At 36.2% G+C, this 15,416-nt stretch overlaps 1 long non-coding RNA gene across 1 annotated transcript in view; it reads right to left on the bottom strand.

The window, feature by feature from the left end:
* The window catches only part of LOC127148225 (uncharacterized), a 1,528-nt gene extending 704 nt beyond the window's left edge, over positions 1 to 824 (bottom strand). The window contains exons 1-3 of the long non-coding RNA XR_007819068.1: positions 577 to 824; positions 272 to 487; positions 5 to 193 (exon numbers count right to left, since the gene is read on the bottom strand). This is a non-coding gene — a long non-coding RNA (uncharacterized LOC127148225). The remainder of the gene's footprint in view (positions 1 to 4; positions 194 to 271; positions 488 to 576) is intronic.
* Positions 825 to 15,416: the final 14,592 nt, after the last annotated feature.

Raw genomic sequence — 15,416 nt, 5'->3', positions numbered from 1 at the left:
TTACATACGCATCCTCGGTGGCCTACGACACGAATGTCCCAGCTCGAACATGTGTTTCCCAAAACAATTCCACACGATCGACCGACTCCCCTTTTCTTTCAGCGAGCTCATACTGTCGTTGTAGAAACGACTTGGACCCGCTACTATGATTGTAAGGTTGCTTCTGTTTAGCAGCCTTGTTCGTCCGTGATTGCTCATGCATTAAAACAATTATAATGTTTATTTCTTATACATATTAAAACTTGTTATCATAATTAATCATGACAAATACCTGAAATGCACAGCTGATATAATGGTCGCAGAGGAAGTGTCAATCCTCATCACTTCTAACCAATGCGTTTGGTGGGTTGGCACGAGCCTTCTCCAGGTCGATGTACTTTTTGAAATGTCTATGATAGTCGGCCCGGAACTCTTTAAAGGTCGTGAGCATCTGATGCTCAACAAACCTGTTCATTGCTTGATCATTGAAATCAAGCACAAACAATCGCTACACATTACAAACATAACACATTAGATTGGTTAAAGTTAGATATGTTTCAAATGAAATCATATATAATGTGTAGTGCATTTAATTACCTGGCGGTCGCCCTTGACGACCTCAATGTATTCTCTCCCAACGTCTGCTCACTTAAGACAGCGGACGGGAAATGTCTTTCGCACACGCCTATCGCCTGGCTGAAGCGAACGGCGTGTAGAGAAATAGGCTTCTCCGCTTCAGGGGCGATCATCATCGGAATGCGCCCATTTATTGCAACGTGGTGTTCTAACTCCAAGAGTCGAGACTGCGCATGTCTCCTAGGAGTCGGAGTCGTTTGTTGAGAAGAAGACCCTGCTCAATAAATCGATAATAACATATAAAGTTAGAAAAAAGAACATGAAATATTTGTAAGTTAAAATGAAGAAAATTCTTAGACTCGCCCGTATTGTCGCCCACAGATGACGACCCTCCCGCGATGTTATCTAAATCGTCCTCAAATTGGAGGAACATATCGTTCGTCTCCATAAAATTTGATCATCGATATGACATAATGGCTATGGACATAGAAAAAAAACATTCAATAACCAAATACAAACACATAGCTAGAATCAAAATATATAAACTAGATATAAATATGTGGGTATGTGGTTTAATTTGTCACTATAATTCGTCATCGCTTGCATGTGACAAGTGTTCATCCACTGCAAGATAGCCATCCCAAACATAAGCAAATTCAAAACAAAAAAGCTACCATAACTGCAGGATAGTCATCTCAAATCAACAATAAAAATATTCAACACAAACAGGCTACCATAACTGCAGGATAGCCAAAACAAATCTTAACACACATATTACATTCAAAACATAAACTATAAATCCCCTCCCCCCCCCCCCCCTCCAATTTCAATTTTCAATTTAACTTAAACCCCCTCCCCCCAGTTCAATTTTCAATTTAACTATAAATCTCCCCCCCCCCCTCCCTTCCTCCCCTCCTCCCCTCCAATTTCAATTTTTAATTCAAATATAAACCCCCCTCCCAATTCAATTTTCAATTTAACAATAAACCCCCTCCCCCAATTCAACCCCCATTCAATTTTCATTTAACTATAAACTCCCTCCTCAATTCAATTTTCTAAATAGCCCTAAACCCTAAACCATTCAAATTTCAATTCAACCACAAATTACACACATTCTATACAAAAATACATTTAACAAACAAAAATCTATTATAAAAGAAAATCCTAAAATAATTTTCCTAAAAAAAACCCTAAAACATAAATTTAAACTAAATAAATTTTAATTTTCCACATACCTAAAGTGGCAGACGGCGGCGAGGGACGGCGGTGGAACAGCGACGAAAGGATGACGAAAACGACGACGAATCTCTCTTTTCCCCTCTCGGCTTCTCCTCTCTTTTTCCCTCTCGGTTTCGGTTCTGTAAAATACAGAACTGAAACGATTAAAAAAGGGATCCCGATGCAGTGCTGCGGCGTCGGGAAATCCCCTAAAAAAGCATCAGGAAAAGGGGCCATTAAATGGTTTTCCCGACGCTTAGGGTTGCGTCGGGAAAAACCCCTATTCCCGATGCCGCTCCCGACGCATTGTGCACGACGTCGGGTATAGTTCGTTTTTTAAAATTAATTTATCCTTTTCCTGACAAATACTTGCCAACGCCTTCGTGATGCGTCGGAAAAGAGTGTTTTCCCGACGCGTCTCCCGATGCGGTGTTGATGGCATCGGGAAAGCCCTTATTCTCGACGTTCTTTATGCCGACGTCCTTTTTGGCGTCGGGAATGCTCCATTTTCTTGTAGTGAATGTTGGACCTTCACCCAAAAAAAGAAGAAATAACCCAACAAGTCTCCCACTATTTCACTTGTGGAGGAACTTGTCATTCTCAATACAATACAATAAAACTCAAGCTTCTCTCTTGGTAGATTCTTCGTCAACATATCAGATCCATTATGATCAGTATGTATCTTCTTAAGCTCAAATAGTTCATCATTTAAAGCATCTCCAAGCCAACGATACCTATCTTTAATATGCTTTGTTTTAGAATGAAATGTAGCATTATTCTTACCAAGATGAATAACACTATGGTTATTGCAGTATATCACATATCGTTGTTGTTTGAAATCAAACTCTTAAATAAAGCGCTTCATCCAAAATATCTTTTTACGAACCTCTACTGTTACACTATACTCTACTTCAGTTGTAGAAAGTGCAACACACTTTATGCAACCTTGACTACCAAGACACTACACCGTTTGCAAATGTTATCAAGTAACTGGAAGTAGACTTTTTGTGTTTAAACCTCTTGCCATATATGAATCAGTGTACCTAGCAAGTACTAGCTTTCCACCCCCAAATGTAAGCTTCAAACTAGAAGTACCTCTAAAAATCACTACAAGAAATTTTGGATCTTCTGATGTCGATTTAGACCGTCGGAAGATATGGTACCCTCTGACGTAATAATTGAAGCGTCTGGAGATCAAGTATCTCTCGACGCACTCCGTTATGTGTCAGGAGTTATGTGGGAACTCCTGACACCTTAACAAAGACGTCGAAAAATAGTAGGGAACTCTCGATGCCACCAACAATTCGTCGAGAGTTCCCACATAACTCCCGACACATTATGTGAGGCGTTGGTTGAAAAGAAATAATTTAAAGAATGATGGTGTGTCTCCCGACGTCTGAATGTACGCGTCGGGAGATATAAGGGTACTCTTGATGCTTTAATAGATGCGTTGGAATTAATGGGGAACTCTCGATGCTTATTGGGTTGTGTCTAAAGTTTCCCTTTAAAAACCCTCCACATATCTATAAAATACATATCTAAATAAAGGGAAGAAGAAAATTGAGAGTAGAACACCGCTCGTGCCCAGATCGGAAACACGCACCACTGTCGCTCGAAAATCGCCAATCCACCCCTTTCCTATGGTGTCGCTGCTTGCCCTGTGTCTTTTGATATGTAATTTATTTAGCTAGATTACTAATTTTTCCATAAAACTCTTTCTTCCTTAAAATCCTCTCAACAGAAAATAGAACGTGATATTAAAGCAATATGAAGGTTTATTAGATTCTCGAGTGGTTGGGGCACATTTCATGGTGAAATTGGTTTGAGAGATGGAGATAAACGTTTGTTTGAAATAGTTAATATAGAACAATGTGTTTTTAAGGTTAGCTCTTTTAGAAACGTTGAAACTCAGCCTCAATGAACAAGAATATTCTAATGCCAAAACATGCTCTTCTTTCGACTTTTTTTTTAAGTGTTGTGTATGAGCGAGACAACAAAGGTTAGAATGTTGTCCTCTTAGTTGATGATCTAATTGAACAATGTGTTAAGTTTATGTAAATGTATATTTTGTGGAGATAAAAGGGAACTTGAATATGATGAAATATCATACATATATTTTTGTATCTATGTATGAAAATGTATTTGATGAGATTCTATAATTGATATAAATTTGATGTTATGTTTTGATGAAGTTTTTAACAAATTAGGGACTTGTTAATCTACTATTAATGAATTAACGACAATGAATTGAATTTGATAATAATTTTTAAATAAGGCGTTTTTAAATATAGAAAAAAATTATTACTCTTTACACAAAAGGAGAATTGTTATGGATAGCAAAAAGATATATATAGTGGGCTTTTGGCGTGCAAGTTCGAAATCAAATTCCTAGAAATTAAATGCCTATGGGCTTATCTGATGGGGTTCTAATGTTTGAGAATTACAAATATCTATGTTTGAAATGCAGGGTTTGGAAATCTGAGTTTCTAATGCCTATGTTTGGGGGTTGGTTTTGAATTCTTGAATTTAGCTAATATGTTTTTTTTTCTTTTTGAATTGTTTATCTTAAATTTACCATGTATCAATTTTAATTGATTTCTTTTCCGTATTCTATACTTCTAGTTCAATTTCTTGAATTTATTAATTTTCAAGACAATAATGTAAAACCAAGAAATTTTATTATTCAATAACAATAATTTTGATTACAGTTGCATTAACACAAATGGTCTAATTAACATGAATGGTCTTATTAGGAATATTACAAATCATTCACAAAATACAAAGGTCACATAATCTAATGAGATTCACAAAAAAGTTACAGTCTAATAGGTTTTAAAATAAGTATAACCAAAAGGGTCAAACAAAAGTGAAAGTCAAGTAAAGTTACTTTTAGTCATTGTTATGGTTGTCTTCCTATGATACACATGCAATGTATTTTAAACCACTTTTATCGAAAGGGGGTTTAAATAAAAATGAGTTTTTTTTTTTTAAATAACTTTTTCTTTTAAGTCAATGCAAATAGGTCTCAAGTTTTCCAATTAAATTGACCAACGAAAAAAATGAAAAGTATTATTAAACAAAAAAAGGTATATGGATATATATTTACAATATTCACTATATTAGTGATATATTAATATTTTGACTTATACTTGAGATCACAATAGATTGATCATCAATTTTCATCATGAAAAATAGTAAAAAAAAATAAACAAAATCTCCTAAAATGAAGAAAGATTAATTTTAAACAAAGAAGAGAAAAAAGATGATCTAATAATAATAATTATTAAAAAAACTCCAGAAGAAAGTAAAATATAAGAATGAGCAAATGTGTATTTTAAAAATTATTGTTGTGATTAAATCAAAGGCATGTTTGTAATGATTCGGAAAAAAAATTTTTTCAAAAAATCATTTTTATTAATTTTTCAAGGTTGGCGGTTGTCGCTAGAGTTGGTGGTCGACAGTAGAGTTATCAGAAATGACATATAGTGGTCATCTAACAATGGTCATTGAGGGCGGTGTTCGAAGGTTGCCAACGAATTTTCTAGATTGAATTAGGAAAAAAATGTAATCCTTGGGCTTAAAGACATGGAGAAGAGTGTAGAAAGCTAACCTTGATGAAGACAATTGTCGATCAATGGTGAAGACAGTCAATGTTCACCAATGATTAAGATGATTGGTTGGTCGCCGACCATCATGACAATATCATTCGCCAAGGGTCATGGCTATTGGTCATTGAACATCACTATGATCGTTTGTAATAGACACGATGATCAATCATTAACGATAACTATTGTTCGTTGATCACCAACGATCATAATGATTAATCACTAACTGTCAAGACGATTCGGAGGCGACGATCAAGATGATCTAGAGCCAACGGTCAAGACAATCAATTGTCATGACCGTTGATCAATCACTATCGGTCATCAATGGTTGATCGTGAAGTCAGCCAACATTTGTTGCCAACGGTCATCAATGATCACTGATAAAAGGTTTAAGTGATTTTTTTCTAAAACATATGACATTCAATAATAATAATAATAATAATAATAATATATTTCAAACCCATGGGTTTGGTTCCTTAATCCCACGAATTTTATTCCAATTGTCCAAACATGGATTTGGCTTCAAATGCCAAACCCCCTTAATTCCAAACCAATGGCCCAAACACCCCCATAAACTTTTAGTTAACTTCTAAACAATTTTTTTTTTGTTTTTGTGTCTATAAGTACTATTGCATCATTCTCAAACAGTTTTCATAAGTCTAATGATTTGTTCAAGGAGTTGAACATATCCCCTCCCACGAGATCCTCAATGGGTGACACATCAAGTTAGTCTACTTGGATGAAACTTTAGGTGAATTTCACAAGTTTACATGAGTTCGCCTACTACTATTTTCTTTTTTAGATGACTCTAAACCCATTCATAAGACACATGCCACTCCCAAAACATGGAGTTTGAGAAATATGTCTGCAAACATGAAAAATTCCAATCTTCATCACATCAAGAGCGAAGAAGCCAATCTCTCGACATGTGTTTGGTTCAGCAAGACTATCGATGTTGTCGTAAGAGATGTATTGCTCGTTCAGTGCCTTAGATTTGTAGATGTTTCGTTGGAATATATTGAGATTATTAAGGGTTCTTTACAGGTAGGTTTATAAGTTTACATCATAGCCCATATATACACAAAAACCTAATCCATTTGTTCTTTCCTTTGTAGCGCCATTTTGTGTTTGATTTCATAGATCATGCACTTAATAGATTCGTTGAACATAAAATGTTAACATCTTTCAAAGAATACAAAGTAGACTTATACAAATATTTTAAGAAAGGTTGCAACCTTGAGCAAGCACGTGCCATTTATGTTAATAAGTCAACAATTTCAGGTGATTTTACATCTTTTAATGTATCATTACTGCATTATAAGTACTTCAGTAGAAGCAATCACATATCATTTACATCTTCTAAAGTTACTTCATGTATCATTTCTGTTATTTGCATGAAGGAGCAATCAAGGACTAACAACACGTAAGCAACATTAGGTATAATACATACCATGGCATACGTTAAGCTTCCAACTAGTGAAGTATATTAAATCTTACTCATATTTTCCTTCTCTTTATCTGTGGGAGGACTCTATTTAGTACTCAATTTAAAGTGACTAGATAAAGGAAAACCGACTGGTTTCACTTCACTCATGTCGAAGCGCTTAAGAACCTTCCCTAAGTGTTACTCCTTCATAGGGCTAAAACTGAACTAGTTTTTATAGCTTAAGACTTCTAATATTGCATCACTTATTCATTAAACTCTCATTCCGTAGGAAATAATAATATGGACAAGATCAAGAGTACAATGCAAAAAGAATCACTCAACTTGAAGCTAAAATGAGCTAGCGCAAATGGGCTAAAACAAGATGTACTAGTATTTTCGTAAATGAACTAAAACACAATGCAGCCCCCAGCGCCTAAGCTTTGAGTGTAATAGTCGCACCTTCGTAAATGCTTTAAGGCGATCGTGCAACACTTGTTCCCATGCTAGAACAAGTCAGCCAAACTCAATCCAAATAGTTGATGACACGATGGATGTACTTCACAATCTTCACCCCCAATTCTTGAGGAAATGTTTTAGAAAACGGATTTAGAGGAAAATGTTTTCACAAACATTTGAAAGCATATTTGAGAAAAGAAAGATTGTTATAAGGCTATAAACAACAAGGGACAACAACAACTTTATATCTTATAACTCATGAATGTATGGATATGATGATTAGTCTTACCCCCACATAGTTCATTTTGAAGAAAAAGAGAACTGGCAGGCTCACATATGCTAAAGTTCGAGATGAAATACTTAATAATAATATTAAAAAAAAATAAAAAAGCAATGCAAGGTGTCGAAGCGGTCATGTAATCATGGACAACACTTCCTGGATAAACATAACTGTGACATTCTCCCCCACCTAATTGGTTGATGTCCTTGTCAACCAGCTCTGCTAAAACTCAACAATTTGTTGGGTAGCATTCTTGAGGTCTTCGACGCTCTCCCAACTGACTTCTTTGACAAAGGGGTCTTTCCATTTCACTAGATACTCATTCAAGCACGTTTTGATCTTGTAACATGGCACACATCCTCTGCCAATATTTCTTTGACTTCTTTCTTCACAGGGACTTTCATTGTAGCAAACTGACAGTTAACGGCATCTTGTTGCTCATCTTCCAGGATGGGATGATAGGTTTCAAATTGCTAACGTGGATGATTAAGTGAATCTTCGTCCACGAGGGCAATTGAACCTGATAAAATGTTTTTCCAATCACTTCTACGAGTCCGTTATATTTTTGCATAAGGCATTGGTCTCTTTGTCCACAGAACCAAAATCACCCAGTGTGCAATTTGGTTAACACTTTGTCTTCTGCTTGAAATTCGAATTCCTACATCTTGTATCGACTCAATTTTTCATACACTTTCGAGAAATTAAGGGATTGAGGACTTTTACCCCATAGGGATGGTCAATAACATGTGGCATGAGGGGTTGTCTACCGCATATTATGTCACAACCCAACTTTTTATACTAAGTTAAGGTCATTACTAAAAAGAAACAATAATAAAAGACATTTTCTTCCTGAAAGGAGGAAGACTAAATTTTCATTAAAAACAGAATACTGAAACACTGATACATAGACGCGGAAGCAAAACTGAGTCCCCATATGGCATGTCACGAATCATTCTCTATCACTCGCCAGCTTTCCACTACCTTTACCTTTGCCTAAAATATTAAACATAGAAATAGTGAGTATAAATGTATACTCAGTAAAGGACCCACTACTAGTCCCGCTAGGTGTCTGTTATCTTCCCATTAGAGTCATGTAAAGAAATACCCTTGAACTAGCACGTTCTCGAATACGTGCAATCTGTAATCCCATAGGAACATCTCTGGTATTTGATGAACCCAAAGGGACACCTAAGACAAAACTGGTCTTTAGTGATCTCGGAAGAAACACTTAGACAATCGGGCTGTGAGTGACCCCATCGAATCACTCGTAATCATGTCTATGTCATATTGGACTAGTGATCCCCTCAGACTACACAGTCATAAAAAGGCGGTGATTCCGAGGGACACCCATGTGGATACGACTCTAATAGACAAAGTTAATAGAACGCCCATCCATAGCATGTTGCATATCATAAATATCATAAACAAGACATGAATATTAATCTTAACGTCCTTAATCATGTGATTAATATATCATGCATTAGCATCAACATCAACGGTCATCATCATCAACATACTACCATTCATTAACATAATGTCAGCCATCATCATCAATCATCAATATAATGACAATCATTATCAATAGCATCAAGTCATGCATTTTAGCTACCATCAATGCATAGTCATAATTACATGCGGTCTCTTAAATTCAGTTCGAAGGTCTAGTAGAAGAATCTCTTACCTGGAGATTTTAGCCAAACAAAGTACTCCCTATCTGATAGTAAAAAATTCTCCAATTAATTTGATCCTAATCATAAAAGAAAAAATTCAGTATCTTAATTAATAAAATTACCAATTGGTTATCATCCAAAAATTCTCTCAAATTAATTAACTTTCTAAAAATTGGGATTGAAACCAATTCAACCTTGATTGGGAAAAATTTAGGATTTAAATCTTAAAAAATTAGCCAATTGAACCTTTAAAGAAATCCCAAATAAATCCATTAATTTAATTATCTTAGCTTGACAAGGTTACTCAAATGGAGGTTGAAAAATTCTCTTATCCTTGATGAAAAAATTTATTACTTTAAATCTTCAAGCTTTGCCAAATTGATCAATCTTAACTAAAACTGGTGAAGCGACATCGACAAAGAGTTATCTTAGTGAAAGAGATAAATAACCTTTTTCTTTTTCCTTTTCTTTCCAACATAAGCATTCCAATGCTATTTATAGATCCAAATAATAACAATAATATTTACTTTGTTTTATTCATAACCAAAAATCAAAGAAAAGGAGAAGAAAGAGGGACAATCAAGAGCGGATCCTCTTGCAAACAAAGTTTTTAAAGCTCACTACAAGAAATCGGAGTTTTTCCGACACACAAAAAGGTATCGGAAGAAACAAAGTTAGGAGAGACGTCTTCCCTCGACGTCACTTTTCACACGTCGGGCAAAGGCGAACACATTATTTTATTATTACCATTTCCCGATACCGTGATAGAGTCATCGAGAAATAAGAATACATTTTCAACGTCTAGGTGTAAGACGTCGGAAATAATTAGAAATTAAATAAAATATATAACTTATCTTAACGTCCCGTGCACACGTTGGGAACTCGCAATCAGAAATCTTCAAACATATAGAGATTCCCAACGCCTCACGCATGGCGTCGCAAACGGTTTTAACTATTCCCGATGCCATAATGATTCATCGAGAATGGTGTTGGAAGTAAGAAGAGCTTCTAACGTTTTCATGCTGCGTCGGGAGTTTCCATATATAAAAGATGTTTCAATTATATGAAACACATAATCGAAACGAAAGAGAAAGAAGAAGAGGAGAGTTCGGCCGACGAAACGAAAAGAGGAGAAAATATCAGCCATCACCGCCGTGAGCCTACTGTCGTGCCTCTCCCGCCATCTACCACCGTACATCCTTTTCACATCCCTATTTGAGGTAAGTTTAAAACCTTAAACTCTTAAATGTTAGTTTAGTTTAGGTTAGGTTACTTTAAATAGTTTAGCTTTTTGTTTTTAAAATTTGTTTTAGGATTTTAATGATGAATTAGTTTTAGGATATTTGATTTTAGTTTTTGAAGTTGAAATTTTGAATGTGGGCTGAAAGGGGGGTTATTTGAGAAATTGATTTGGAGAATTAAAATTTTGAATGTGTGGGTTGAATTTGAAAAGGAGGAGTGAGGTTTAATTAGAGGGGAGAGGGGTTGATGATGAAATTTTGAAGGGGGGTTAAATTGAAATTTTAAAGGGAATGAAGGGGGTTTGAATTGAAAATTTAAGGGATTATGGTTGAAATTTGAGGGGGGAGGGAGGCAATGGCTATTATTATGTTAAAAATTCTGTAATTTGTGTTAAAATTCGTTTTGGCTATCCTGCAGTTATGGTAGCCTTTAGTTCAATTCTAGTAGTTTATTTCTTAGTAGTTTTGAATAACTTTGTTGTTGATTTGGGATGGCTATCTTGCAGTTATGGTAGCCTTTTTTGTTTTGAATTTGTTTGTATTTTTTAGAGTTTGAGAGGGTGGTAGTAGGATAGCTTGTAAGGTAGCGTTGTTGGAAGGGGTGAGTAGGATGCAAAGATTGAAGTTGTTTGTGGTTAATTAGGTTGTGCTTGCTATCCTGAAGTTATGGCAGTCTATATAGTTTGAAGTTAGTTTTAGGAAAATTTTGAGATATTGTATATTCAGGAGAGTAAGTTTAGGATGTGAGAGGAGCAGAACATGTTTCTAACCAAACCTATTTATGTTTTAGGGACTTAAACGATAGACAAGGGTTGGATGGAACTTAGGAATAAGTTTGCCCTTGAGTATAGAGAGGGAGTGACCCAATTTTTAGAAGTTGTCAAGTTTCACGTTGATGCCTATTGACGAATAAGGTATTCGTAGATGTATAAACTCAAATTGGAACTCACTTGAAGGTGTGGAACTACATCTACTGAGTATTGGAATATCCCCTTACTACAAAAAATGGGTGTATCATGGAGAGCCATTGAGCTTTAGAGGTACAAAAAACTTTGAGAAAGAAACTAGTAGTAACCCTTTTAATGAAGGAACTAGTAGTAGGCAGTTTGATGAAGAAGATGATATGTTTGGTATGCTGAATGATTTACAAGCCCCGATTAAAAAGGAAAAGAAAACGGAGGAAGGTCGTTTGGAGGATGAAATGTCAAGGAATATTGAGGTAGATATAGATGAAGATACAACAAACATATTTCAGGACTTATTGAATGAAGCACATAATGAGTTGTACCCTGGTTGTTCTGAATTTTCCTCCTTTAATTTTTTGGTTAAGTTGATGCATGTGAAGGTTCTAAATTGTTGGAGTAACAAGTCGTTTGACATGTTGTTAGAACTCTTAAGAGCAGCGTTTCCACGGAATTTTCTGATTTTGAGATGTGTTGAGACATCCAGCTGATGCTGAGAGATGGAAGCACTTTGATTCTGAATTTTCTGATTTTGCTTCTGATCCACGAGCATGCATTTGGGGTTGGCTTCAGATGGATTTAGCTCATTTGGTCAAATGAGTACCTTGTACAGTATGTGGTTTGTTGTGTTACTTCCTTATAATTTGCCACCATGAAAATACATGAAAGAGACAGATTTCTTCATATCCCTACTCATACTCGATTCTAGATTTCTTGGTAGGGAAATCAATGTGTATCTTCAACTATTGATTGAGGAACTGAAAGAGTTATGGACTTTTGGGGTGCGTACGTATGACTCTCTTATAGGTCAATTCTTTTAGCTACATGCAGCCTTGTTATGGACAATTAATGACTTCCTAGTGTATGATGACCTATCAAGGTGGAGTACAAAGGGGTATTAGGTATTTCTCGTATGCATGGGTGATAGATTGTCGTTTGGGATACGAGGTAGAATATCCTTTATAGGACATAGACGCTATCTTCTAGAGAACCACGTGTGGCATAGAAGTAGGCTACACGATTAAAAGGTAGAGTGTAGGACTCCTCCAGTTATGATGAATGGGTATGAAATCTTAGAACAGCTAGATCAGTTGGAGTTTTCAATTATGAGTAAACATCCTTCAATAAAGGATAAGAAAAGAAAGAGAGCTCTTAATTGGACGAAGAGAAGTATTTTTTCGAATTTCCTTACTGGTCGAGACTACTGTTACATTACAAACTTAACGTAATGCACATTGAAAACAATGTTTGTGACAATTTGGTTGGTGTATTGTTGAATATCGAAGAGAAACTTAATTAATCTCAGGACTCGAAACGCAAGATTGTCATGTTTTATTACATCGACTACTACCTATTGGTATTCGAGCATTCTTACCGAAAAATGGGTATACTGATATTACCAAACTATGTAATTTTTTTCGTGACTTGTGCGCCAGAACGATAAGAGCAAGTGATTTGGACTAATTGCAAGCAGACATCATAATCATACTTTGTAAGTTAGAAAGAATATTTCCACCTGCCTTCTTTAGCGTTATGGTACACCTAGCCGTATACTTACCATACGAAACCAAGGTTATTGGTCCGGTTTCATACAGTTTTATGTATCCCATTAAAAGAAGTCTACGCACTTTAAAAAAGTATATTAGAAACAAAGCACGTCCTGAAGGATCCATTGCAGAAGCGTATGTGATGAATGAATCGAGTACCTTTTGTTCGCGTTATCTAAGTGTTATAGAGACTCGATTCACAAGAGATGAGTGAAAAGATAATACCATTCTAGAGAATGAGCTAATTGGTGAGTTTGAAATTTTCAAGCAGAAAGTACGACCATTGGATGCGTCAAGTCTTTGTACTCTAGAACAGGAAGAGGAATGTCTCTTCCATTGGTACATACTTAACAAAGTAGACGAAATATCGGAGTATTGCAAGTAATCATTTCTTATTTTTGTATTTCTTAGGTATAGTTGTTGAGTATCTGTTATATACATTGTTGTTACACAAAAAAACTTATAATGATCCCCGTCAGGAAACATTTGAGGCTAATACGTCGACAGGCTCAAAATGCTACTGATTTGTACAAAAGGCATCAATGGAGATTCTTTAAATGGTTTCGAGCACAAGTATATAGCAAGTTTTTGTGTGCAATGTATGCACTAACGTATTTAAGCACGTGAATGTGTATAATCATTGTCACATTGATTTTAGTTTATAAAACTGCATGAGTCTGAAAATCTATCAAACGATTTCTTCTTACTTGCGATGGGACCATCATTTGACGTTCATTGTTACAACGGATGCATCGTGGGTGGGCTGAGATTTCTCATGTTAGAACGTGATTCTCGGCGCACTACACAAAACAGTGGAGTAATGGTAATTGGTGAAAGCGATGCAAGTGAAAGTGTTGAGAATAATTTCTACGGTGTTCTGGATGAAGTGTTGCACGTTCAATATCAGTTGGGAAGAAATTTCTGGTTATTTAAGTATCGGTGGTATGACACGGACGTCAATAAAAGTTAAAGAACACACGTTGAACTACGGTACAAATCTCTCAACACGATTCGTTTTTTGTTCACCAAGGAACCTGTAATTCTTGCAACGCAAGCACATCAAGTTTTTTACCTAGATAACCCAAAAAATGGTAGCAATTGAAAAATTATGCAAGTCGTCCAAAATAAGCATATATGGAACGTGCCAGAAGTGGACGATGTTGACAATGAGTACCTAAATGTATTAGAAATCGTTGTCAGCCATTGAGTGAATGAGCACATCGAGGATGACACTCTATGTAGAACTGATGTTGATCCCACAATCGTTGAAAGACCAGTTGTGCGTCATGTCACTAACGACTTCATCAACGATGTGAATGAACACTTATCACGTACAAGCGGAACAAGCGACGACGATGAATGATAGTGACAAACGACGTACCCACATATTTATGTAGTTTATATATTTCGATTCTAGTTATGTGTTCGATTTTCTTATTGAATGTTTGTTTTCTATGTCCACAGGCACTATGTCGTCATTCCGAGCGGTTTCGATGAGACGGATGTCATGTTCCTCAAGTTTGAAGAGGATCTAGATAACCTTGCGAAAGCATCATCTTTGATGGACGACAATTTGGGTGAGTCTATTAATGGTATACATTTTAACTTAGAATTATTTCAACTTTTTTCTAACATTATATGTTCTTATAATTTATTGAGTAAGGTCGTCTTCTTAACCATCTACGACCCAACTTTTAGGAGACGTGTGCAGTCTCAACTCTTAGAGTTTGAGTGCTACGTTGCAGGCAATGAGCGGATTCAAATAATGATCACCCCTGATGCAGAGAAGCTTATTTTCCCACATGTCATTCGCTTCAGCCAGGCGATAGGCGTGTGTGTACAAAAGATATTTTCCGTCCATTGCCTTAAGTGGATGGACGTAGACAGAGAATACATCGAGGTCGTCAAGGCCCAACTCCATGAAATAAACAATATAATTATTTTCATGCAGTAGCAATCACAAACAAACAAGGCTGCTAAGTAGAAGCAATCTTACAATCATAGTAGCGAGTCAAAGTCATTTCTACAACGACGGCACGAGCTCACTGAGCAAAGAGGGGAGTCGGTCGATTATGTGGAGTTGTTCCAGTAAACACACGTTCGAGATGGGACGTTCGTGTCACAGGCTGCGAATGATGCACATGTAAGTTATCCAAGCAACACTTTCGCTCTTATTTGTCATCTTTAATATATAATATATTTTTTACTTGCTAAGATAGTTTCTATATTTGTTGCAGAATCAAATGCTAGAACTTCAGTCTCAGCCTACCCTAGAGGGTAGTACTCATCCATTCTCTGGAGACGAGATATGCGAGACGGTGTTGGGTAGACGACCGGACTACTCAAAAGATCTTGTTAGGGACCCAAGCTCAAGGCCCGCAAGACAACTAATACGAGCAGTTCCATAATCTCATGTCCGCAGTCCACAGTAGAGCTCTAATTACAGGCTAAGCTTG

Source organism: Cucumis melo, chromosome 1 (genome assembly GCF_025177605.1).
Source record: "Cucumis melo cultivar AY chromosome 1, USDA_Cmelo_AY_1.0, whole genome shotgun sequence".
Taxonomy (NCBI): Eukaryota; Viridiplantae; Streptophyta; class Magnoliopsida; order Cucurbitales; family Cucurbitaceae; genus Cucumis; species Cucumis melo.
The sequence above is the reverse complement of the archived record's forward strand: the minus strand, read 5'-3'. Positions and strand labels throughout refer to the sequence as shown.